Source organism: Rana temporaria, chromosome 7 (assembly GCF_905171775.1).
Source record: "Rana temporaria chromosome 7, aRanTem1.1, whole genome shotgun sequence".
NCBI lineage: Eukaryota > Metazoa > Chordata > Amphibia > Anura > Ranidae > Rana > Rana temporaria.
The window spans coordinates 69,595,039-69,620,449 of record NC_053495.1 but is presented as its reverse complement, the minus strand read 5'-3'; the positions used below and the strand labels follow the sequence as shown (position 1 = coordinate 69,620,449).

General features: G+C 43.4%; 1 protein-coding gene across 6 annotated transcripts in view; it reads left to right on the top strand.

The window, feature by feature from the left end:
* SGSM3 (small G protein signaling modulator 3) overlaps positions 1–25,411 on the top strand; it is a 439,637-nt gene that overhangs the window by 295,947 nt on the left and 118,279 nt on the right. The gene's annotated exons all lie outside the window — the stretch shown is intronic.

Below are 25,411 nucleotides of genomic sequence, written 5' to 3'. Positions count from 1 at the left end.
TATATATATATATATGTATGTATGTATGTATGTATGTATGTATGTATGTATGTGTGTGTGTGTGTGTGTGTGTGTGTGTGTGTGTGTGTGTGTGTGTGTGTGTGTTGACAAAAACAAACATTTTCATGAAATTAAAATACCAATTGTGTTACATAAAATCTTGAATATCAGTTGAAACACCCGCTAAATGGGAGTGTAGTACATTTAAAAAAATAAATTTCCCTGTAAAATCAATAACCTTGTAAAATGACAATTAGAATGTCTGTATTTCACAAATTCACATGAAATAAAATTAGACATTTGTTATGTCAATGAGATGGAAACTATGAAAGATATATTGAAAATTGAATCTTTAGAAGAAAATCTACAAGCCGGTTATTGCTTCGGGAGAAACATTATCAATTGTATAATATTCAATAAATCCAATATTTAAGAGAACACAAATGAATAGAAGATAAAATCAACACAACATAATTACCCATTCCAAAACGGCTACTGGTCTGAATTACTGATTATCAGAGTTTTTAAACTGGCTGTCGTTGCTTTCAATATGGATACTCTTAAAGAGGAATTACTTCTTGCGACCTCCGAGTTCCAAAGCATAAGGTGTTCAGGAATCTTCATGAATGTAAAAATGTGAGTTTATGAATGATGTATGTGTCTGTGTGTGTGATTGATGGTCCTCAGGTGTTTTGAGTCTTCTTCAGTCTCCTTTTTATGGTGCAAAAACTTGGATGGTTACCTCCTTCACTTTATGGTGATTGGTTGCAAATATGCAAGATTATGCCTGATTCTCACCCTGCCCATCTGCGGTCATGGCTAGGGTGTAGTCATGTACTGTCCCCATCTTATGTATTTTACTGGCTAAAGAAGTCTCTACCTAACCAAATATATTGAGATTGACAGAGTTTTAGGGAATTAAACAACATTACCTTTTACCCATAACAGACTGGTGCCAAATCCTTATCAAATATATGGATGACTATGGTACACATTGATTCTTACAGCATGCATTGCAAGATTGTAATTCAACATATTACAGTATATGTTCATAGCTATATAGATACAAATTTAAAACAGAAAGAAGAATAAAATGTACAAATATATGTAACTGCTGTCCTTCGGTTGTAGAATTAACCAGGCGTTAATGATGTCATTGTCTGGGGAAAAGCTGAGTCAACATTGGGTGCTTCTGAAGAGACTATCTACCCCCTTAGAAACGCTGGGTTGTTTACTCTGGCTTTTTTTAACCGGTTAACGACCGGCTCCTGCACATATACATCGGCAGAGTGGCACGGCTGGGAAGAGTAACGTATATTTACATCACTTTAAAATTTCCGCCGTGCGGGCAAGCACGTGCCCCTGACACAAGCTCCATGACCGTGCCGCCGGTGTCCCGCGATCCAGTCACAGAGCTGCAGAAAGGGGAGAGGCAAGTGTAAGCAAGCCTCTCCCTATTCTGTCTAGTGACACTGTCACTGATCGTCTGCTCCCTCTCATCGGGAGAAGCAATCATTGATGTGTCACGTCTCCTAACACCTAGATTTACTCCCTAGGACTCATTTTACCCCTTCCTAGCCCCCTAGTTGTTAACCTCTTCACTGCCAGTCACATTTATACAGTAACCAGTGCAAATTTTTAGCACTGATCGCTGTATAAATGTCAATTGTTCCAAAAAAGCGCCCAAAGTGTCCGATGTGGTCGCCATAATGTTGCAGTCACGATTAAAATTGCAGATCGCCGCCATTACTAGTAAAAAAAAAAAATGTCATTGTGAAGGATGCTTCAGTTTAAATTCTCCCTGCTTGGTTAATGCTGTGTTAGAAGGTGATTTCAGGTGTGACTCACTCTAACAGACTATTGATATGTTAATGACCCTTCCTCAGCCAGCTCCCTATTTCAAAGGGTTAATTGATCTATTGTGTGTGTGAGGAGGCCCTGTGGTTACTGTTTACTGTGATTAGAAGGGGCTCATGTTAATTATTCTGATTGCTTCATTGTGGTAATTATCCCTTCAATCCACGGGGCCAAGCTGTCTAGATAATGTATTCTGTTTGAACTAGTAATTAACGTCACTGATGTCATTATCTAAAGAAATGTCGTCAGGGTCGGCTCCGTCGTGTCTGCCTAATCATCTGTATGGGAGCCCCCACTGTGTGAGGGGGCGGAGATTTGTCATTGTAACAGTTGGTAAATTACATATAAGCTCTGTGTTATACCATTAAAATCTGTCTTGTTCCAGCAGTAAGGTCTGACTCATGTGTGGCTTATGGGGTGATTCCAGGAATATTCCCCCTTGTGGAATATTGGGTGATTTTCTTTATAGGAAGAAGGGAAGACTGGCGGGGATATCATTCTAATACCGTCACAACTGGTTGGCAGCAGCGGGATTTTCCCTTCTACTCTCCTTTACACCCGGATTCCAAGCAGACACTGGAAGAACTACTGGAAGTTCATGGAAGGATTGCTAGCAACAAAACCAAGCGGGTCATCATAGCAGAATTAATGGAGCTAGACCAGGAGAACTTGGTTGCAGCAACGCCAGCAGTACAAGAGATGGAGACACCAGTGATTCAGGAAGAGGAATCACCAGCCAACAAGCTAATGAGAGAGAAGCTAGCATGGTTCGGTCCGAACCCAACGGCGGATGTGGTGCTGAAAGTGATGGACCTGTTAGCGGAGGAGGCTAAACAAATAAGAGACGCAGAGCTACAGAAGGCTAAACAAATAAGAGATGCAGAACTACAGTTAAAACTGGCAGCAGTCCAACAAGCAGCCGCACATTCCCCAAACAGTGAGTACAGCACAGCAGACACAAGGAAGATTCCGTTTAGCGCTTTTAAAGCTTTTGATGAAAAAGACTGTGAAATTGATAACTACCTGGCAGATTTTGACCGACAATGTAACCTGCACCGAATAGCTAGAAGAGAGTGGGTTGCAATATTGTCAGGCAAAGCTTCTGATGCTTTCCGGAACGTGCCAGATCAGGATATCCATAGCTACGCCCGGGTTAAAGAAGTGCTCCTGGCTCGTTATGCAGTAACCCCAGAGTCCCACCGACAGAAGTTCAGGGACTCACGCAAAGCCACGAAAGACTCTTACGCGGAATGGGCATGCCAGTTATCCCTGTCGGCCTCTAACTGGGTTAACAGCAGCCAGGCCACCACCGCAGAGGACATTTTGCAACTAATGCTCCTAGAGCAATTTTACAATCGCATCCAGACGGACGTCAAAGACTGGGTGAGAGATCGCAGGCCCATGACTCTACCAGAGGCCGTGAAGTTGGCGGATGAATATGCGGATACTCGCAAGACAAACCAGGTCACACCACAGGTACAACCTCCACGACCAACGGCGCCCTCACACCCACCAGCCGCTAGATACCAACCTCCTAACAGACCGATGACATCTAGCCCTCGCTATCCACGCCAGGAGGACAGCGAACAACGCTGCTTCCGGTGCAAACAGCTGGGTCACTTCAAGCAGAATTGCCCCATGAATGACAACACCAGGTCAAATTGGTCTCAACCTGGGTACCGCCCACCGGCAGCAGCCCATTGTGTAGACTCGGCTTGAGATCCCCAGGAGCTGGGTCCGGAAGAACCATTGGGCACCCCTTACGAAGCCCTCATGGTACAATCTGTTATTACGGACAACAGGGAACACCATTGTCAGCTGGTCATGGACGACAGCCATGAGCCGGAGGGAGCTGGGCAGAAAGAGGCACCGCCGGCCACCCTCCAAGAAGAAGAGGTCCTGGAAGCCGTATAACAAGCTGACCTGGGAGGAGAAGAAGCGACTGGAGGAGAGGGAGTCGCAGCGGGCATCTCAGATGCGGGCCGAGATGTTCGCCAAGGGCCCACCGGTGGCCCCTTATACCACCACCCAGTTCCTGATGATGAAGGACCACATGGAGAGCCTGCAGGACATGAGCAAGCAGGAGCTGATCCGTGAGTACATGGAGCTGGAGGAGTGCATAAGCCGCATGGAGGAGGAGAACAACCACCTGAGGTCACAGCAGGCTGATCCCCCCCCAGGCTCCATGAACTGGAGATGGAGAAGCTCAGAGGAGAACCGGTGGCTGCGGAGGGAGCAGGGGGTGGCTGACCCTATGGGGCACTGATCCAATCCCCCCCCCCTGAACTCTGAGCACCAGTGCTACAGCATTTCAACAAATATAACTTTTTCTTTTTTTTATGAATCTCCTGTGATTGTCACTTCAGAGCCAAAACCTGCCCCTCCCATAGCGGGACACCTAGACGGCGGCGCACAGACCCATTCGCCGTCTTCACACTGACTTCTGGTGACTCTGCAGATCGCACAAAGACTTGGGAACTGACCGGCGTGTGATCTGACGACCCGGTGGCATACCTGAGTCTGAAGCAGTTGCCAAGGGAGGTCAGTCACGCCAAACGGAGTTAACCTCGGACTAAAAGCTCTGAACCCGTCAACCCTACTGGACCAGGGAAGGTCCAACCGGGTTGCCGGAGCAGGGAGAAGAAGGGGGGCCATTGTGAAGGATGCTTCAGTTTAAATTCTCCCTGCTTGGTTAATGCTGTGTTAGAAGGTGATTTCAGGTGTGACTCACTCCTCTAACAGACTATTGATATGTTAATGACCCTTCCTCAGCCAGCTCCCTATTTCAATGGGTTAATTGATCTATTGTGTGTGTGTGTGTGAAGAAGCCCTGTGGTTACTGTTTACTGTGATTAGAAGGGGCTCATGTTAATTATTCTGATTGCTTCATTGTGGTAATTATCCCTTCTATCCACGGGGCCAAGCTGTCTAGATACTGTATTCTGTTTGAACTAGTAATTAACGTCACTGATGTCATTATCTAAAGAAATGTCGTCAGGGTCGGCTCCGTCGTGTCTGCCTAATCATCTGTATGGGAGCCCCCACTGTGTGAGGGGGCGGAGATTTGTCATTGTAACAGTTGGTAAATTACATATAAGCTCTGTGTTATACCATTAAAATCTATCTTGTTCCAGCAGTAAGCTCTGACTCATGTGTGGCTTATGGGGTGATTCCAGGAATATTCCCCCTTGTGGAATATTGGGTGATTTTCTTTATGGGAAGAAGGGAAGACTGACGGGGATATCATTCTAATACCGTCAGTCATAATTCTGTCCCCTATTTTGTAGGCGCTATAAATTTTGTGCAAACTATACGCTTTATTGCGATTTATTTTATTTTTTTACCAAAATTCTGTAGAAGAATACATATCAGCCTAAACTGAGAAAAAAATATAAAAAAAAATATGGGATATTTTATTATAGCAATAAGTAAAGAATATTGTGTTTTTTTTTTTTTTTTTTTTTCAAAATTTTACTTTTTTTTTGTTTATAGCGCAAAAAATAAATACTGCAGAGGTGATCAAATCAAATACGTAAATTTTGTTTGGGAGCCACGTCGCACGACCGCGCAATTGTCAGTTAAAGCGACGCAGTGCCGAAAACTGAAATTTCGCCTGGGCAGGAAGGGGGTATATGTGCCCAGTAAGCAAGTGGTTAATATACGTTTTTTTTTTTTTAAACAAAAATATGTAGAATACGTATCGGCCCAAACTGTGGAAACATTTAGCTTTTTATAGATTTTTTGGGGGATATTTATTATAGCACAAAGTAAACAATATTGTGTTTTTTTTTTTAAATTGTCGCCCTATTTTTGATTATAGCGCAAAAAATAAAACCTGCAGAGGTGATCAAGTACCACCAAAAGAAAGCTCTATTTGTGGGGAATTAAAGGACATCAATTTTGTTTGGGAGCCACAACGCACAACCTCGCAATTGTCAGTTAAAGCGACGCAGTGTCGAATCACAAAAAGTGCTCTGGTTTTTGGCCAGCCAAATGGTCCGGGGCTTTAGTGGTTAACACAGGCTTTGCTATCTTGACCTCCTCTCTCCTTAGAGGGGATGATTCAATCAACCTTTTCTGGCAAGGGGAACGCTCCTGTGGTATGACTCCTTTGCTGAGTATTACGAGTTATGAAAACATTTTTTTTATGTATCCCAGCCATGACAATGTCAACCCCAAAAGGGACAGACATAGAGGAGGAAAAACAGGATTCAGAGACTGTATTAGAGGAAGTAGTAGAAAAATCTCTCTCCCTCAGGCCTCCTATACACCTGATGTTATGACTTTGCACAAGGTGCTTGCTGATATTGATATGCTTACTTCCGCTGTGCGCAAAAGCCTTGACATTGTAGCACTTGATTCTTCTCCACATTGCAATGTTCTTTGGTGTACAAAGAGAAAGCTGCCAAGTCTAAAAAGACCTATCTTAAAGGAGTTGTAAAGGTTTGTTTTTTATTTTCTAAATAGGTTCCGTTAAGCTAGTGCATTGTTGGTTCACTTACCTTTTCCTTTGATTTCCCTTCTAAATGTTTTTTTTTGTCTGAATTTCTCACTTCCTGTTCCTCCTCAGTAAGCTTGCCCCCATTATCCGAGCCGTTCTGGCTGGGGGTTAGTCAGCGTGCTCGCCCCCTCCCTTGGGACGCTGTCTCCCCGCAGGGATGTAGTCCCAAGGGAGGGAACAAGCATGCTGACTAAACCACAGCCAGAACGACTCGGATGATGGGGGCAAGCTTACTGAGGAGGAACAGGAAGTGAGAAATTCACTGGGGTTGATTCTGGACTCCTCAGAGGCAAGGTTTTTTTTTTCCTGTGAAAAAGTTGCAGACCCTTCGGGCTGCGGTGCGGCAGTTGACATCCCAGAAATGGTCGTCACTCCGCTTTTACATGCGAGTCCTGGGCCTCATGGTGGCCTCCTTTGAGGCGGTACCATATGCGCAATCTCACACGCAAGTGCTACAGAAGGAAATTCTGTCCAGATGGGACAAGTGCCCATCATCCCTGGATTATTAAATCCGGGTGAGCCACCTGGTCAGGACCTCCCTTGTTTGGTGGTTCTGAGCTGGCAGCCTTGTCTTGAAAGGCTCCCTATATGATCTTCCACAAGGAAAAGGTGGTGCTGCGTCCGCAGCCTTCTTTTCTTCCTAAGGTCATTTCGACCTTCCATCTCAAGGAAGACTTTGTACTGCCATCCTTGTGTCCTCATCCGTCGAATCCTGTACTGTACTCCAAGATATGCAATTTACAGGTAACGCAGAATTCCTTTTTTAATTCCTTTTTAAAATCCCATTATACTTGCAGGCCCAGCTGTGCAACCAGCCACCGCTGCTATTTCTGTCTTTCAGACTGCAGTCAACTATCACTATCCTGTTTTCCAGGACCCTACCTTAACTGAGCAATTACCTCATGCCTTGCTCCTCTGTGTTGATTTCCATTCAACTGCACATAATCTTGTGGCTCAAATCCTGGTCAGCTGAAGTTGCCTATAAAAGATGCCTTACACGTATGCCCTTTGGATGAAACCCTTTTTTTGATGAGGCACTTGACAAATTCATTAAAGATGTTACAGGTAGGACATTTCTACTTCCACAATGGATCCAAAAAGCCTTTCCTTAGGACTCTACTTACCCATGCTCCCCTTCAGCCAAGTCCTTCCTTATTACTAAAAAAATGATAAAAACAGACGCCGGCCTTTAGGCTGGGGAGGATTGTTCCAGTCCCTCACAGTCATAAGAACATGATCATCAATAAAGGGCAAACTCCCCATCAACAACTTGGAGATCAGACCAATCAAAATGGCTCTGCAATACTGGATACCCTATAAGGATGCAGTTAGATAATGCAATGGCCGTGGTCTACATCAACCACCAAGGCAGCAACAGGAGTAATGCAGCCTCAAAGTGAGGAAGCCAGATTATCTCTTAGACACAAACTCCATGTCAAGTGATCTCTGTAGTCTACAGCAGTGGACAACTAGAAAGCTAATTACATCAGCTGTCATCGGCTGAATCAAGGGTAAAAGGCCCCTCACCCCAACATTTTCAACCTGATTTGTGAGAATTGGAGGGCCCTGTAAATTGATATCCAGGTCCAACTGATCCTTTGGCACTGGCATTGGATGTCTTGATAATCCTCTGGTCTTAGTTCAGGCTAATCTATGCCTTCCCTCCAATGGATATTCTGCCTTGTCTGCTCCAGAAGATAGAGCAAGACAAGAAGCTGTTGATTCTCATAGCGAAGAAGAACCTGGTACATACTCATACTACTAGGAGATGGCCAATGGCCTCTTTCCAACAGGCTAGAACATGGGTGCTTAACCTTTTTGCAGAACTACAAGTCCCATGAGGCATTGCAAACCACTGACAGTTACAACCATGACTCCCAAAGGGAGAGACATGATGGGACTTGTAGTTCAGCAACAGCTGGAGGGCCACAGGTTGAGCAACCATGGGCTAGACCTATTGTCCTAGGGACCTCTTTTCCATCCTCCTTACCAGTCACTAGCTTTAATGGCAGTTCCCAATAGACGGGGGTGGGGGGGTCTTTTAGTCTGTCATCCCTAATTTGCTAAAAGCAAGAAAAGCCACTTCCAGGAACTTATATTATCAAATCTGGAAATCCTACTTTACCTGGTGTGAACACAGATGCATCAGCCCCAGACATTTCTTGGGATATCATATTCTGGCCTTTCTCCAATCTATGATATAGAGAAAAATTCAGCGCTGGAATAATAAACAAAAACAAAAATTGCAAGCCAGCACTAAGGATCAATTCAAATCCAAATATTTTACATTATATATCATATGGTACAGGACACAGGCTAGATATACATAGACCCTGGTGAATAGGCTACTTCCTGCAGGCGATTGGATGCTGGCAAAGCTTTTGGCTATGCCTGTCATGAAACACACTCCCACAGCGGCTAGCTAACTGGGGGAATTCCTTGACTAGGGGTAGAAGGGAATAAGGGAGAACTTATTCTGAGCAAGTAAGAGATGCCGTGATGCACTTTCACAGCCTTTACACTACCTCTGGCTACTAGAGGGAGATTCAACTCCAACAAAGCCAGCTGACCACACACAGGCAGATACGAATCTTGCATACAATCTGGTACACTCTAAGGGTTGAGGAGCAGTCTAGCAATTATCACACACTTCTAGGATTCCTCCAGCTATTCCACAGGCTAGAACCCCAGTGTCACTCTTACTGCTGTCCAGACACACAACAAACGGTAGCTTGCCACCACCCAGCAGTTTGTCCGTAGACTGGTCTGCTAGATCTTCTAGCAGATCTGCGTCTGGCAGATCTGCTAGTTTACAATCTGCATGCAATCTGCCAACACACAGTGCAATTGCATACAGATTGGCAATTAACTTAGACCAAGCACATAGTGTGTATGTGTCAATAAATCCCATATCCCTGCATGTTGCGATCGTTGGGATGCCCATCTAATCCTTTTTTTATACTATCGACACTCCCTGCTGATATCACTGCTTGTGGAATGGAGTAACACATCCTTATCACTCTGTCGGTAAAGAACCCTCAGCACATTTTAAAGTTAAACTGCTTCTCTTCCAGTTTCAATGAATGGACGTGCGTCTTTAACCACTTGAAGACCAAGCTTTTTCTGACACTTTTGGTTTACAAGTTTAAATCAGTGTTTTTTGCTAGAAAATTACTCCAAACCACCAAACATTGTAATTTTTTTTTTTTACATATCCACAAACTTTGCCTAAACACCCGCTCACCTCTCAGGTGCTCATGTCTAACCTAAATGACTCCTCTATAATCACAGCCCTCCTGCCACACAACCAACTGACCCTGAACCAACTGTTCGAGATGCAACTCTTCTTGAGAAGATTAAGTTCCTCCTCCAGCAGGAAGTAAATATTGCCACAGAACAGTTGACCACCAAGATAACCCGTGAAATAAGGTATCTGGATTTCTGCATCGCCGATCTTAAACACAAAATGATGACGCCATTTCAGTAATAGACAACCACCAAGAAGATATCGATACTATCAAACTGAATCTCACTTCTGCTCTGCAAAAACTTGAGGACTTGGAAAACCGCAGCAGGAGAGGTAACTTTCGTATTAAAGGACTTCCTGAATCCATAGAAAATTTAAACTTCACGGTTACTGCCCTGCTACAAGAGCTAATTCCAGGAATTTCGATTGAGAGATTAGAATTCGACAGAATCCATAGATCCTTGGTCTCTTAGAGATAGGATGGCCCCTACATATTACAAGACCAAAGAGGTTGTCATGCAAGCGACCAGGTCCAGAAGATCAAAAATCTGATTTTTCAACCGCACAAGTACAAAATCTTTTCTGACTTGGCCCCACAGACCCTTTTGAGATGCAAGAAACTATAACCATTTGTTTAAACACTACAAATCATCACATCAAATACAAGTGGAGTTTACCATTCAAATTATTCTTCCCCTTTGAAGGCAGTACCTATGCCTTTTTAAGCACAGGAAGTATTCACCAAGCTGTAGCTCATGCTTCCAACCTCAACTGGCCCACAGACCTCACAGCCCACATCACGCAAATCTCCTCACCATACCCCGCTCTGGGAATCCTTGCCTCGAGGACACTGTCCCATGTCACAGCAAGCCCGGTCATTTTCCAGACCTACTATTAGACGAGAACTGAATCATCATTTCATTTTTTCCTTTTTGTTTTCTTTTTTGGACCCCGTACACCTATTAATATGGTGTTTTAGGACGGTTCATTATTGTAGAAGTACAGGTTTTACAGATGTTTTATAACCTTTAATCTGTGGGGTTTGTGTCATTTTACATGTTGGGGAACGTTCTAACTTTGGGAGATCAAGGTTACCCACATGGTCCCCCTCCTCCTTTTCAGGGATTTCAGTCTCTTTGACTTCCCCGCACTATACTGACCACATTATTGGGCCTTCCTGTCGTATTCGCCCACATATCTATCCACCACATTGCCTTGAGTTCTTGATTACTAAACCCTGCTAACAATATCACCCTTTAGTCCTCCCTAGACTGAAAACATTCTGCCCTATCCCTCCCCCCCCCCCCGGGATACAGTGCTGGTGGAGAGGCCGGGAGGAGAAAGATGGCTGCCGGATCCGAAGCCGCGGCCTATAGTAGTGGCTGCCGCAGTGCAGAGGAGCGATGCACCGTTCAGGTACACTGACTCGAGTATAAGCCGAGGGGAGCATTTTCTCCCTAAAAAATAGGGCTGAAAAACTCGGCTTATACTTGAGTATATACAATATACGAGTATCTACAATCTACTGAGCTGGACAGAACCAGCTATTGAGGTAGTCAATTCCACATTTTCACAGCTCTTAATGTTGAGAAACCTTTCCATATTTGGAGATTAAATCTTTTTTTCATGTAAAGAGTGCCCACTTGTCCTCTGTGATATCCTTACAGTGAATAACTCAACACCAAGTTCACTATATGGACCACTTATGTATGCATACATCTTGCTTACATCCCCCTTAATCTCCTTCTCAAGAGAGAATAAATTCAGTTCCTCTAATCTATCCTCATAGCTGAGCTCCTCCATGCCTCTTATCAGTTTGATTGCCCTTCTCTGCACTTTCTCCAGTTTCCCAATATCCTTTTTGTGAACTGGTGACCAAAACTGAACTGCATATTCTCTCAGATGAGGTTTTACTAATGATTTGTACAGGAGCAAAATGAAATCTCTCTCTAAAGTATTTACCTCTCAATACAACAAAGGACTTTGCTTGCTTTGGGAACCACAGCTTGGCATTGCATGCTATTATTAAGCTTATGAGCTATCAAAACACCCAGATTCTTCTCCACCATTGATTTCCCCAGTTGTACTCCCCCTAGTCACTATGATGCATGCATATTCTTAGCCCTCAAGTGTATAACTTTACATTTATCAACATTAAACCTCATTTCCCACATAGTTGCCTAATTAAACAATGCATTGAGGTCAGCTTGTAAGTTGGAGACATCCTGTAAGGACGTTATTCTACTGTATAGCTTGTTGTCATTTGCAAACACTGAAATGGTACTTTTAATCCCGGCCCCTATATAATTTATAAATAAATTAAAAAGTGTCCCAACACTGAACCTTGGGATACACCACTGATCTTAGACCAGGGTAAAGGCAACCTTAAAGAAGTGGAGATTTACCTTAAAGTGGTTGTAAACCCTTTACAACCACTTTTACCTCCAGGTAAGCCTAGATTAAGGCTTTGAAAAGAAGGAATGGAGTTGCGCTAAAAAAGTGACTTATCAAAAAATAGTGAGCACTATAAAGTCCCAAAGAGAAAAGAAAAAAACTTCTTTCATTAAATATAAACTCTGTGAAAGTTCCGTGTATAATCAAATTTTCATTTATAATCACAACGAGTGAAAAATTCTGGATCACTGTTCCCTGAATATGCTGACCCTTACCAGATCTTCAGATCCAAAGGATCAAGCCAAGCAGATTAGCCAAACACCTGGGCTGCACAGGAGATCAGGAGATCAGGATCTTGATAAAATCTTCCCAGCAGTGGATCAGTGGAACATCCAGAAATCAAACAAAGAAATAAAACTAGATAGTGTGATATTGTCAGGTAATCACACAACAACAACTCCCCTGGTGACTGGCAAACGGACAGTGTGACATGCAAACCACCACCAATATACACACTGACCCTTACCAGAGTTGTAAATAAGATAGATTGAAAACACAGGGGGGATGTGGGCAGCCACTGCAGAGAACTTCTCCCAAATACAGTCCTCGAATTCACCAGGATGCACCAGACAATCAGCAGTCATGGAGGAGAAACTCACAATGGTGTGATAACGTTTATGGCATTTATTGAGCAAAAACGTAGTACACTTACATCAAATGACTTTAAAAACAGCAAAAAGGATCCGGCCGGTAGTAGAACGTGTAGTCCTCAAATTCGGTGACGTCAGTACGTCTCCTCCTGACGTTTCGTCTGCTAAGACTTGTTCACGGGTAGTGAGGAGGCGTCCTGCGTCACCGTTTAAATACATGTAAAGAGGCGGAGCCGGCTAGGCCAGTAATGGGCGCACGTCTCAGGCGATCCCCCGTCCGCCATCTTAACTCAGGGAAAAGAAAAGGGCAAATGAAAAAACATATAAAAACAGCCTGGAGATGTTCGGTGATTTGGGTAACAAGCTGGGAGGCCACACAAGCCAATCAGGCAGCCCCCCAAGTAACCAAAAAACCCCGAAAACAATATCCAGGTACACAAAGGTTTTTAATAAGGGTTGCAAAATAGTAATCATGCAACTCAAACAGGAGAAGTGGGGAAACATAAACAATGGTGACAACATGATGTGCTCTTAATTACTGAGCCATAAGTTTTGGTAAAGCACAAAGAAAAACCAAAAATGTGAACTGTGGTGTATTTGATTATCACACCAACCTACCGTAGAACAGATGTTGTTGCAAATTGTCTCAGTATTTCACATTGTCAAACTGATGGCGAATAGATCCAGCAAAAATCACCATGTCACCCACTTAGATGGAAGAATATACAAGCAAAATACAAATTGAGCATGTATAATCAAAAAATCAAATTTAAAAATAATTTAAAAATAATGTGCTTAATTAAATCTTGTAATGAAACTCATAAGAACAGGATGGCTACTCGGGGCACCCGAGACCTGCGTCCACAATACAATACATTACGTACGGGCAATAATCAATGCCTCGCGAAATGCAAAAACAGTGTACACAATATAAAAATATAAAATGTATAAATATAGAATATAAGAATATCTACAGTATATTATGCAAAATCCATAAAAAATGCATAAAACGTACATAAAAAACACAAAGACCATATGTATTATGTTGTAGACCCCAATGACAATCGTATTTGACCTGCTAAATAGGAAGGGCCGCCTATGCTGTCACCAACAGCGACTAGTCAGGGCAGATATAATAGGCATTAAGAGTATAAACCAAGGAAGGAAGTCAAACTGAGGCATATTACACCAAAGATTTGAATTCAGACTAGGAGTTGTCGATGAAGCAGTTCACATCCACTTCGATGTTTAAACCATGCGGTTCATAACATTTTAGTGTGTGAACCCACAACATTTCAGTTCTTGAGATGCTCCTTACAAGGTCACTGCCTCTCCAGTGCGGCTGAAACTTGTCTATCCCAATGCATATAATGCCCTTGGGATCTTGATTGTGGGCCATCAAAAAATGTTTGGACACTGAATGGTCGAGGTAGCCATTCGTAATGTTGGTTATATGTTCATTCAGGCGTATTTGGAGTGAACGCTTTGTCCTGCCCACGTATTGAAGGCCACAGGGACATTGTAGTAAATAAATAACACCTGTACTGGAGCAAGTAATGAATGACTCAATGGGAAAAGTCTTAGGTGAATGCCTGGAGGAAAAACTCGAGGTTCTCTTAGGAACCACTGTGTTGACAGCACAAACCTGACATCTCCCACATTTAAAGAAACCCACAAGACCCGACAAAAACATTGATTGGATTTTTGGAGGATCCAAGACATTTGGTGACAATTTGTCTTTAAGGGATGTGGACCCCCTGAATACCACTCTCGGCTTATCAGGGAGAATGGCATTCAGAGTCTTGTCACTTCTGAGTACATGCCAGTGTCAGACACATTGTGTCTAGGCACTGGCATGTTGACAAGAGAAATCTGTAATGAAGGGGGCTTTGTAGTTGGCCAATTGGTCAACTTTGGGCTTAGTCTGGAGAAGGTCCTCTCGCCTGGTGCCTGTGACGAAATCCAGAGTCTCCACAAGAGAATCCCGGCCATATCCCTTTTCCAAAAAGCGCTGTGTAAGAACACTAGCCTGTTCAAAAAAAGTGCTCTGCTCACTACAATTCCGTTTTAATCTAAGGAATTGTCCCTTGGGGACTGCTCCAAGCCATGAGGCATGGTGGCAGCTGTCATGTGGGATAAAAGAATTCCTATCTGTGGTTTTAAAGTGAGTGGAAGTACTAAACCTTCCTTCCTTCACAGAGATGGACAGATCTAGAAAATTAATACTGTCTCTACTGGCCTCATACTTGAGGACTATGCCTCTGTTGTTAACATTGAGGAAAGACATAAACTCAGATAACTCCTCTTCAGAGCCTCTCCATAGGAGGAGGATGTCGTCGATGTATCTGGCCCACAACATAATGTGGGGCCTAGAGGCAATGTTGTGGGCCAGATACATCGACGACATCCTCCTCCTATGGAGAGGCTCTGAAGAGGAGTTATCTGAGTTTATGTCTTTCCTCAATGTTAACAACCGAGGCATAGTCCTCAAGTATGAGGCCAGTAGAGACAGTATTCATTTTCTAGATCTGTCCATCTCTGTGAAGGAAGGTTTAGTACTTCCACTCACTTTAAAACCACAGATAGGAATTCTTTTATCCCACATGACAGCTGCCACCATGCCTCATGGCTTGGAGCAGTCCCCAAGGGACAATTCCTTAGATTAAAACGGAATTGTAGTGAGCAGAGCACTTTTTTTGAACAGGCTAGTGTTCTTACACAGCGCTTTTTGGAAAAGGGATATGGCCGGGATTCTCTTGTGGAGACTCTGGATTTCGTCACAGGCACCAGGCGAGAGGACCTTCTCCAGACTAAGCCCAAAGTTGACCAATTGGCCAACTACAAAGCCCCCTTCATTACAGATTTCTCTTGTCAACATGCCAGTGTCAGACACATTGTGTCTAGGCACTGGCATGTACTCAGAAGTGACAAGACTCTGAATGCCATTCTCCCTGATAAGCCGAGAGTGGTATTCAGGGGGTCCACATCCCTTAAAGACAAATTGTCACCAAATGTCTTGGATCCTCCAAAAATCCAATCAATGTTTTTGTCGGGTCTTGTGGGTTTCTTTAAATGTGGGAGATGTCAGGTTTGTGCTGTCAACACAGTGGTTCCTAAGAGAACCTCGAGTTTTTCCTCCAGGCATTCACCTAAGACTTTTCCCATTGAGTCATTCATTACTTGCTCCAGTACAGGTGTTATTTATTTACTACAATGTCCCTGTGGCCTTCAATACGTGGGCAGGACAAAGCGTTCACTCCAAATACGCCTGAATGAACATATAACCAACATTACGAATGGCTACCTCGACCATTCAGTGTCCAAACATTTTTTGATGGCCCACAATCAAGATCCCAATGGCATTATATGCATTGGGATAGACAAGTTTCAGCCGCACTGGAGAGGCAGTGACCTTGTAAGGAGCATCTCAAGAACTGAAATGTTGTGGGTTCACACACTAAAATGTTATGAACCGCATGGTTTAAACATCGAAGTGGATGTGAACTGCTTCATCGACAACTCCTAGTCTGAATTCAAATCTTTGGTGCAATATGCCTCAGTTTGACTTCCTTCCTTGGTTTATACTCTTAATGCCTATTATATCTGCCCTGACTAGTCGCTGTTGGTGACAGCATAGGCGGCCCTTCCTATTTAGCAGGTCAAATACGATTGTCATTGGGGTCTACAACATAATACATATGGTCTTTGTGTTTTTTATGTACGTTTTATGCATTTTTTATGGATTTTGCATAATATACTGTAGATATTCTTATATTCTATATTTATACATTTTATATTTTTATATTGTGTACACTGTTTTTGCATTTCGCGAGGCATTGATTATTGCCCGTACGTAATGTATTGTATTGTGGACGCAGGTCTCGGGTGCCCCGAGTAGCCATCCTGTTCTTATGAGTTTCATTACAAGATTTAATTAAGCACATTATTTTTAAATTATTTTTAAATTTGATTTTTTGATTATACATGCTCAATTTGTATTTTGCTTGTATATTCTTCCATCTAAGTGGGTGACATGGTGATTTTTGCTGGATCTATTCGCCATCAGTTTGACAATGTGAAATACTGAGACAATTTGCAACAACATCTGTTCTACGGTAGGTTGGTGTGATAATCAAATACACCACAGTTCACATTTTTGGTTTTTCTTTGTGCTTTACCAAAACTTATGGCTCAGTAATTAAGAGCACATCATGTTGTCACCATTGTTTATGTTTCCCCACTTCTCCTGTTTGAGTTGCATGATTACTATTTTGCAACCCTTATTAAAAACCTTTGTGTACCTGGATATTGTTTTCGGGGTTTTTTGGTTACTTGGGGGGCTGCCTGATTGGCTTGTGTGGCCTCCCAGCTTGTTACCCAAATCACCGAACATCTCCAGGCTGTTTTTATATGTTTTTTCATTTGCCCTTTTCTTTTCCCTGAGTTAAGATGGCGGACGGGGGATCGCCTGAGACGTGCGCCCATTACTGGCCTAGCCGGCTCCGCCTCTTTACATGTATTTAAACGGTGACGCAGGACGCCTCCTCACTACCCGTGAACAAGTCTTAGCAGACGAAACGTCGGGAGGAGACGTACTGACGTCACCGAATTTGAGGACTACACGTTCTACTACCGGCCGGATCCTTTTTGCTGTTTTTAAAGTCATTTGATGTAAGTGTACTACGTTTTTGCTCAATAAATGCCATAAACGTTATCACACCATTGTGAGTTTCTCCTCCATGACTGCTGATTGTCTGGTGCATCCTGGTGAATTCGAGGACTGTATTTGGGAGAAGTTCTCTGCAGTGGCTGCCCACATCCCCCCTGTGTTTTCAATCTATCTTATTTACAACTCTGGTAAGGGTCAGTGTGTATATTGGTGGTGGTTTGCATGTCACACTGTCCGTTTGCCAGTCACCAGGGGAGTTGTTGTTGTGTGATTACCTGACAATATCACACTATCTAGTTTTATTTCTTTGTTTGATTTCTGGATGTTCCACTGATCCACTGCTGGGAAGATTTTATCAAGATCCTGATCTCCTGATCTCCTGTGCAGCCCAGGTGTTTGGCTAATCTGCTTGGCTTGATCCTTTGGATCTGAAGATCTGGTAAGGGTCAGCATATTCAGGGAACAGTGATCCAGAATTTTTCACTCGTTGTGATTATAAATGAAAATTTGATTATACACGGAACTTTCACAGAGTTTATATTTAATGAAAGAAGTTTTTTTCTTTTCTCTTTGGGACTTTATAGTGCTCACTATTTTTTGATAAGTCACTTTTTTAGCGCAACTCCATTCCTTCTTTTCATAGTATTTTTTGTTTGTATAAACATTTTGAGTTTGCAGCTGTTTGTATTGTTATAGATAAGCGCACTTTTTTTCACTTTTTGCTAGATTAAGGCTTACCTGTAGGTGCTCAAAATATCTCCTAAACATTCACAGTTTAGGAGATATTTTCAAAAGAGACAGGCGCCGATGTCTATGGCGCATGCACACTTTAGAAACCTTTAGAAACGGCAATCATGCTGTTTCTAAAGGAGATCTTGTCATGACTGGCGGCTCCCGTGCGCAGGGGGCATGTGATGTCATCGCAGCTCGGGCCAATCACAGCGCCAGAGCCGCGATACCCGGAAGGAAGAGGGTGAAAGATGGACGCTACGTGGAGGCGAGCAAATCGGGGACATCGCAGACTTCGGTTTTAGGTAAGTGACACATAGTGGGCTACTATGTAATGCATAGTAGCCCATTATGCTTTACCTTTGCCACAAACCAAAGCATTGTGACCACAGTGTGTATATACCACCGTGCTCTGCCTCTGCAGCTTAACCACTTCAGCCCTGGAAGAATTTACCCCCCTTCCTGACCAGAGCATTTTTTGCAATTCGGCACTGCGTCGCTTTAACTGCGGCGTTGCAGCGAAACAAAATTGATGTCCTTTTTTCCCCACAAATAAAGCTTTCTTTTGGTGGTATTTGATCACCTCTGCAGTTTTTATTTTTTGTGCTATAAACAAAAAAAAAGCGACAATTTTTTTTAAAAAGCAATATTTTTTACTTTTTGCTATAATAAATATCCCCAAAAAATATATAAAAAACGAATTTCTTTCTTCGTTTTAGGCCGATATGTAGTATTCTACATATTTTTGGTAAAAATAAAAAAATAAAACGCAATAAACGTATATTGATTGGTTTGTGCAAAAGTTATAGCTTCTACAAAATAGGGGATAGTTTTATGGCATTTTTATTATAGTTTTTTTTTTTATTAGTAATGACGGCTGAACAAAGTAACGTATATTTACGTCACTTTGAAATTTCCAGCTGTGCTCGCGTGCATGCCCCTGCCGCGTGCTCCATGACCGTGCATGTGGGGCCCGCAGACTCTGTCCATCGGTGTACTGCGATCGGGTCACAGAGCTGCAGAATGGGGACAGGCAAGTGTAAACAAGCATCTCCCCGTTCTGCCTAGTAAAACTGTCACTGGTCGTCTGCTCCCTCTCGAGAGCAGCGATCAGTGACTGTAAAAAGTGCCCAATTCACATCCTCCTCCCCTCTCCTCCTCTCCTCTCCCCTACAAGTCTCCTAGGGTTTGCTGTCTTTCCTGGGTTGTGACTAAATGTTTTCAAAACATTTAGTCATTTACCAGTATGTGTTATGTGGGAGAGGGGTGGATTTCTCACTGTTTATACTTACACCCAGTAAGGCTGAATGAACTTAGGGCTGGTTCACATTAGTGTGCTATGCGAGATCGCAAGTGATTCGCACCGCACTGCTGTTCATCTCTACAAACTGTATGGCTGAAATCGCATCTCATTTGGACCAAACACGCACAGGACCCTTTTTTTGGTCCACAACAGAATCGCATAGGTGTTTATACCCATGCGATCCGATTCATGTCCTAACTGTCAGTTTGCAGTGTGATATGCGAGCTGAAATGGGGGTGTCATTACCATTGTATGACACTCCCCAGCAGTTCGCATATGGCAGTGTGAACTGCCATGCGAGTCGGGTGCGATGTGGGAACCCGCAGTGGATTCGCAGGGTTCCCGAATCGCACCAGTGTGAACCGAGCCTTGGTGGGAGCAGTCAGGTGACATTTGTAGGCTGTATGCTTTGAGGCTTGGTTCACACTGGTGCGATTCGGGAACCCTGCGAATCCACTGCGGATTCCCACATCGCACCCGACTCGCACAGCAGTTCACACTGCCATATGCGAACTGCTGGGGAGTGTCCTACAATGGTAATGACACCCCCATTTCAGCTTGCATATCTCACTGCTAACTGACAGGACATGAATCGGATTGCATAGGTATGAACACCCATGCGATTCTGGTGCGGATCAAAAAAAGGGTCCTGTGCGTGTTTGGTTCGAATGTAATGCGATTTCAGCCATAGGGCCCTTTTCACACGTGGCGGATCAGTAATGATCCGTCTCCGTAAGCTCAGCGGGGATCGCACCGTAGATCCCCGCTGAGCCGTCGGATGACAGGGCGGTCCCTGCACACTGTGCAGGAACCGCCCTGTTTTTTTCTCCGCTCTCCCCTATGGGGGTTCGTTTGTCCGTGTTTATCCGATCCGCAGACGGAAGAAAAAATAGGACATTCTTCTGTCTGCAAAATCGGATCTTTGCGGAGGCGGGTGATTACGGGTGTCAGCGGATGTTTATCCGCTGACACCCGCAATCACATATGGACCAATGTACGTCCCTTTTTCTTTTTTTTTTTTTTTTTTTTTTTTTTTTCTCTTTGCAATTGTTTTTATTTAAGTCATGTCACATACAGAGGTAGACAAATACACAGCAAATGATTTCAATTGTATAGAACATCTCAATTTGCATATAACATCTGACGTGGCTACAATGATACATGACAGCTCAACATGGTCACATTACAGGATAGGATAAGAGTTGCGTGTCAGGGCCGCGCGTCCTACTACACAATGTGGAGCCACGGTCCCCTATATGAGAACTTGTCAGTACAGCATGTACACCATGGAGAGCTTGTAGGTCTCTTAATCGCTTCCTCCACGTCTGTCCCTGTAGGCGGGTGAAAGTCGCCCCCCCCAGATCCGGCCAAGGCCTGTGGACCCCGGGTGGACGACACCCCCCCGCCACACATTCTGTAGTAGCATAAGAACCGTTAGTGGAGTTCAACTGTACTTCCCATACAGTAATATTAACTGAATGCAACAACATAAACAATGTAATAAAGTGAAATGAAAATAAAATAAAGAATAACTAGCATATATGAATGCCAACATCTACACCAAGTGTGACCTGCCGTGGCTGGTATTATGTCAAAAAACAGTTCACTATTCGGGAAATTTAGTGCTCCAAGGTAACCATTGTTTTTTGAAAGTGTGGTACTGGTTTGATTGGATAGCAAAATATTTTTCATATGAATACTGGGTAGATACTCTTTGTATGACTTCATCAATACTAGGTGTTTGTGTAGATTTCCATTTGGAGGTGATAGCTAAACGTGCTGCTATAAATATGTGTATAGCTATACATCTTAGTTGGGCTGGGATACAGGCAGCGTTAATATGAAGGAGGGCCAATGGTTGGCTCGGGTGAATGGCATGGCCAGTGACAGAGGAGGCCAACCAAAAGACCTCCGACCAAAAGTTACGGATAATCCTACAGTCCCATAATATATGAGTAATATGGCCTCTGGATCCACACATTCTCCAGCATTGTTGTGATTCTGAGGGGAATATCAGTGACAACCTGACTGGCGTGAGATATGACCTATGTAAAATTTTTAACATATTGTCCCAGTGATTAGTACAGTGGGTATATTTATACGTCAGACGAATTGCGGCATTCCATTCTTCTATGGGGAATATAATTCCCCAGTCCCTCTCCCAATTAGTCATGTGAGAAGTCTTAGAGGGAAGTTTGGAGTATTGTAGGAGAGAGTAGAACCAAGATAATCCTTTAGGCCTGTCATGGTTCGTGACAAGGTAGGACCAAACATCCGTCGGTAGGTCATAATATGCCGTCTAATGTGCCTTGTGAAAATGTTTCAGTTGCATATAGGAGTACGAACCTATGGTTATGTTGCTTGCTAAGACCTTTTGTACGGTAGTTAAATCATGTTCCCTCCATAAAGTAGTCCGAAGATCAGGGATTAGATGTTCCACCGTCAAAATATCAGTGATCATACGCCTGTTCTTAGTTGAGACATCTATATTAGGCTGGACATTCCCCCACACAGAGAGCGTAGTCTCCATGGAGGGCAATGCGCAGCCCGTCACAGGTAAGTTCGTCAGCTTGGCCAGTAGTAGGGAGGGTAAGTCTTTGCCCTTAATACATGCTTTTTCTATTTTGACCCACAATTTGGACGTGCCAGGTTCAAACCAGGCCTTCATTTGGTCCAGAATTGCTGCTCTATAGTAGTTTCGCAAGTTGGGAAATCCCAATCCCCCCATTTTCCTATGTCGTTGGAGTGTAGAAAACGTGATCTTTGGGATTTTACTTTGCCAGATAAGTTTACGAAATAGTTTGTCAGCTGTCAAGAAGAACGTGTCTGGTACTGTTATAGGGAGAGTCCTAAAATAATAAATGAGCTTCGGTAGTAGAGACATTTTTAGTGCAGCTATTCTGCCTATCCAAGAAAGTTCTAAGTTCTCTATATGTGCTAAATCCATCCTAATGGTATGAAGAAGTGCATTATAGTTGATATCATATGTTTTCGTGGAGGGGTAGGCTATTTTAATACCTAGATAAGCTAGTGAGTCCGTCATCCATTGAAATGGAAATTGTGCTTTAAGTGTCGCAGTCAAGGACCTAGACAGGTTTATGGGTAAAATACAGGATTTGGTAATGTTCAGCTTATAGTATGACACTTCCCCAAACCTTTGTAAGGTGTTCTGTACTGCTTCTAGGGAGGATGCCGGGTTAGTCAGCGTCAGAACTACGTCGTCTGCAAAAAGTCCTATCTTATGATCCATGTCTGCCACGGAGACTCCTGAAATTGCTCTATTTGACCTGATGGATTCAGCCAATGGCTCCATCATAAGGGTGAAGATTATGGGAGACAGTGGGCACCCCTGGCGCGTACCGTTAGAGATAAAGAATTGGTCAGATATGGCACTGGACGAGAAGACTCTGGCCGAGGGGCAGGTATATAAAGCGGAAATTGCTGACAGAATGGTGCCTTGTATGCCAAATTTCTGCAGGGTCGCTCTGAGGTAGCCCCAGTGCACCCTATCAAAGGCCTTCTCCGCGTCCAGTGCCAGAAAGACCGCTGAGGTACGCCTTTTTTCCAAAATATGCACCAAGTTCAGTAGACGTCTCGTGCCATCTGGGGCCTGGCGTCCTTTAACAAACCCCACCTGATCCGGCTTAACTAGATATGGGGTAATAGATGCCAATCTATTTTCGCATAGACCTTCAGGTCTGTATTTAGGAGTGATATTGGCCTGAAGTTTTGGGGGGAGTCAGGTTTTTTCCCTGGTTTAGGTAAGGTCACAATAGTAGTCTGCAGCATCTCTTCAGGAAATGTGGAGGAGGAGGCAACGCTGTTGAATAGAGTACATAGATATGGAGCTAGAATTGACGAAAATGTTTTATAGTATTCTGAGGAGAAACCATCCGTGCCTGGGGCTTTTTGGTTTGGGAGTGCTTGGATGGTGTCTAATACTTCATTAAGGGTAATAGGGGCATTGAGTGCAGATAAGTGGTCCGTTTGGAGCATGGGTAAGGTAATTGTGCTAAGGAAAGAATTGATGCTATGTTCAGTGGGTTGAGGAGTGTTGGGGTCTGTGTGTAGGTTATATAGATCTTTGTAATATTTCATGAATGCATTGGCAATATGAGTGGGATGGTACACTAATTTGTTTGAGTGAGGGTCTATGATGTGGGGGAGTTTAGTTTGTTGTTGGCGTTTTTGAAGGTATTTTGCTAATAATTTCCCTGCTTTGTTTCCATGTGCGTAGTATGTCGCTTTGATTCTCCTAAGGTGATTTTGGTGGGTTGTGATCAGTAGCATGCGAAGTTTATGTCTACATGAAAATAGACTGGCCTCCAGATTATGAGATGGGTTGTGTTTGTGTTGACACTCTAACGCTTTAAGCTCCTCAAGCAATTCATTCAACAGCTTTGCCTTTCTCCTCTTTTCTCTGGCTGCAGCTTGAATCAATATACCCCTACTAAATGCCTTGTGTGAACACCACAGGGATGTAATGTTAGTGTCAATAGTGTCGTTAAACATAAAGAATTCAGTTAGTTGTGAAGCTATCTTTTCTGCCTGGGTGGCGGAGGAGAGTAGTTCTACATTGTTTCTCCACAAGTAAGCAGGAGCTGCCAAGTTCCGGTCATGTAGGGTTATAGACACTGGAGCGTGGTCCGACCAGGTTATGGAGTGAATGGATACCGATATTGTTCTGTGCAATAGAGGTAAGTCTGATAGGATTAAGTCTATTCTGGAGTATGCCCGGTGTGGGAATGAGTAGTGGGTGTAGTCTTTTTCCGAGGCATGAAGACACCTCCATGTGTCGTATAAGTTGTGGCCAGATATGAAGGAGCTAAGTTCAAGTCTCCGTTTAGTTGGAGGCAGAGAGCAGTCCATAAATTGGTTTGGAATGCCATTGAAGTCTCCACACAGAAGTAGAGAGCCTTTCTTGACCTTGTCCACCTTTTTCATTAAAGAGTTTAGAAATTTCAGTTGTCTCCTGTTTGGTGCATAAAGGTTGACCAAAGTGTATGGGGTGTTATTAATATCGCAAGTCATAATTATATATCTGCCATTGGGGTCACAAATGAGATCATGAAGTTGGAATGCAACCGAATGTTTAATGGCCACCAGGACTCCTCTTTTCTTCATAGGAGCATTGGCCTGAAAAACATGTGGGTATGCTCTATGGGAGCATTTGGGTACTTTGGATGACATGAAGTGAGTCTCCTGTATGCAAACAACGTCTCCTTTGAGACTGGTCATCTCCCTCCACATGGATGATCTTTTAAAGGGGCTGTTGAGACCATGAACATTCATGGATATGACCGAGAGAGTCATTTCAAGTGGTTAGAGTAATGCTTCATGTTAGCCCATAAAATTCCAGTGAGCAGGTGTAGTATATTAAAAGTACCTGAAGGTGGTGCTGTTGTATCGAATGTCCGAATCCAGATCTTCATGCAGTTGAAAGCCTTGATGGAATTCAGTTTAATTGTAGACAGGTTTTCTATAGTGCAGGTGGTTCTTGGTGTAGTATAAACACAAAACAGAGATGTAAAGAACAACAAAAATAAAACGTAACAGGTAAAGTAAAAGATATCACTATGTGCGAACATTTTCGCCATAATCTTAGGGGGGAGTTTCTCCCTGAGACCCATATCCATCTATGCTAGAGGGTGGGCTATTTGAGATAAGACTCATTGATAAAAGTTACTTCTGACGCCACTCCGGGGCAATTTTTGAGGGATTTTTTTCCAGTGATGGAGCTATAGCATCGTCTGAGAGCAAATTCCACTTTTTAGCCAGGGCAATCCCATCTTCAATACCAGTGATTGCGTAGGTGCGGTTGTCCCTTGTCACTAGCAATTTAGTGGGGAATCCCCATGAGTAGGGAATCTTGTGGTTCTGAAGGATTTTGGTCATGGAGGATAGATTTTTGCGGGCTAGCATGGTGTGTTTAGAGAGGTCAGCAAACACTGAGATGTCAGAGTAAGGCCCGGGTAGTGGATGGTTCTTTCTGGAGAACCGCATGAGGTCGTCTTTAACATGGAAATAGTGGATACGGGCTATAACATCCCTCGGGACTCCT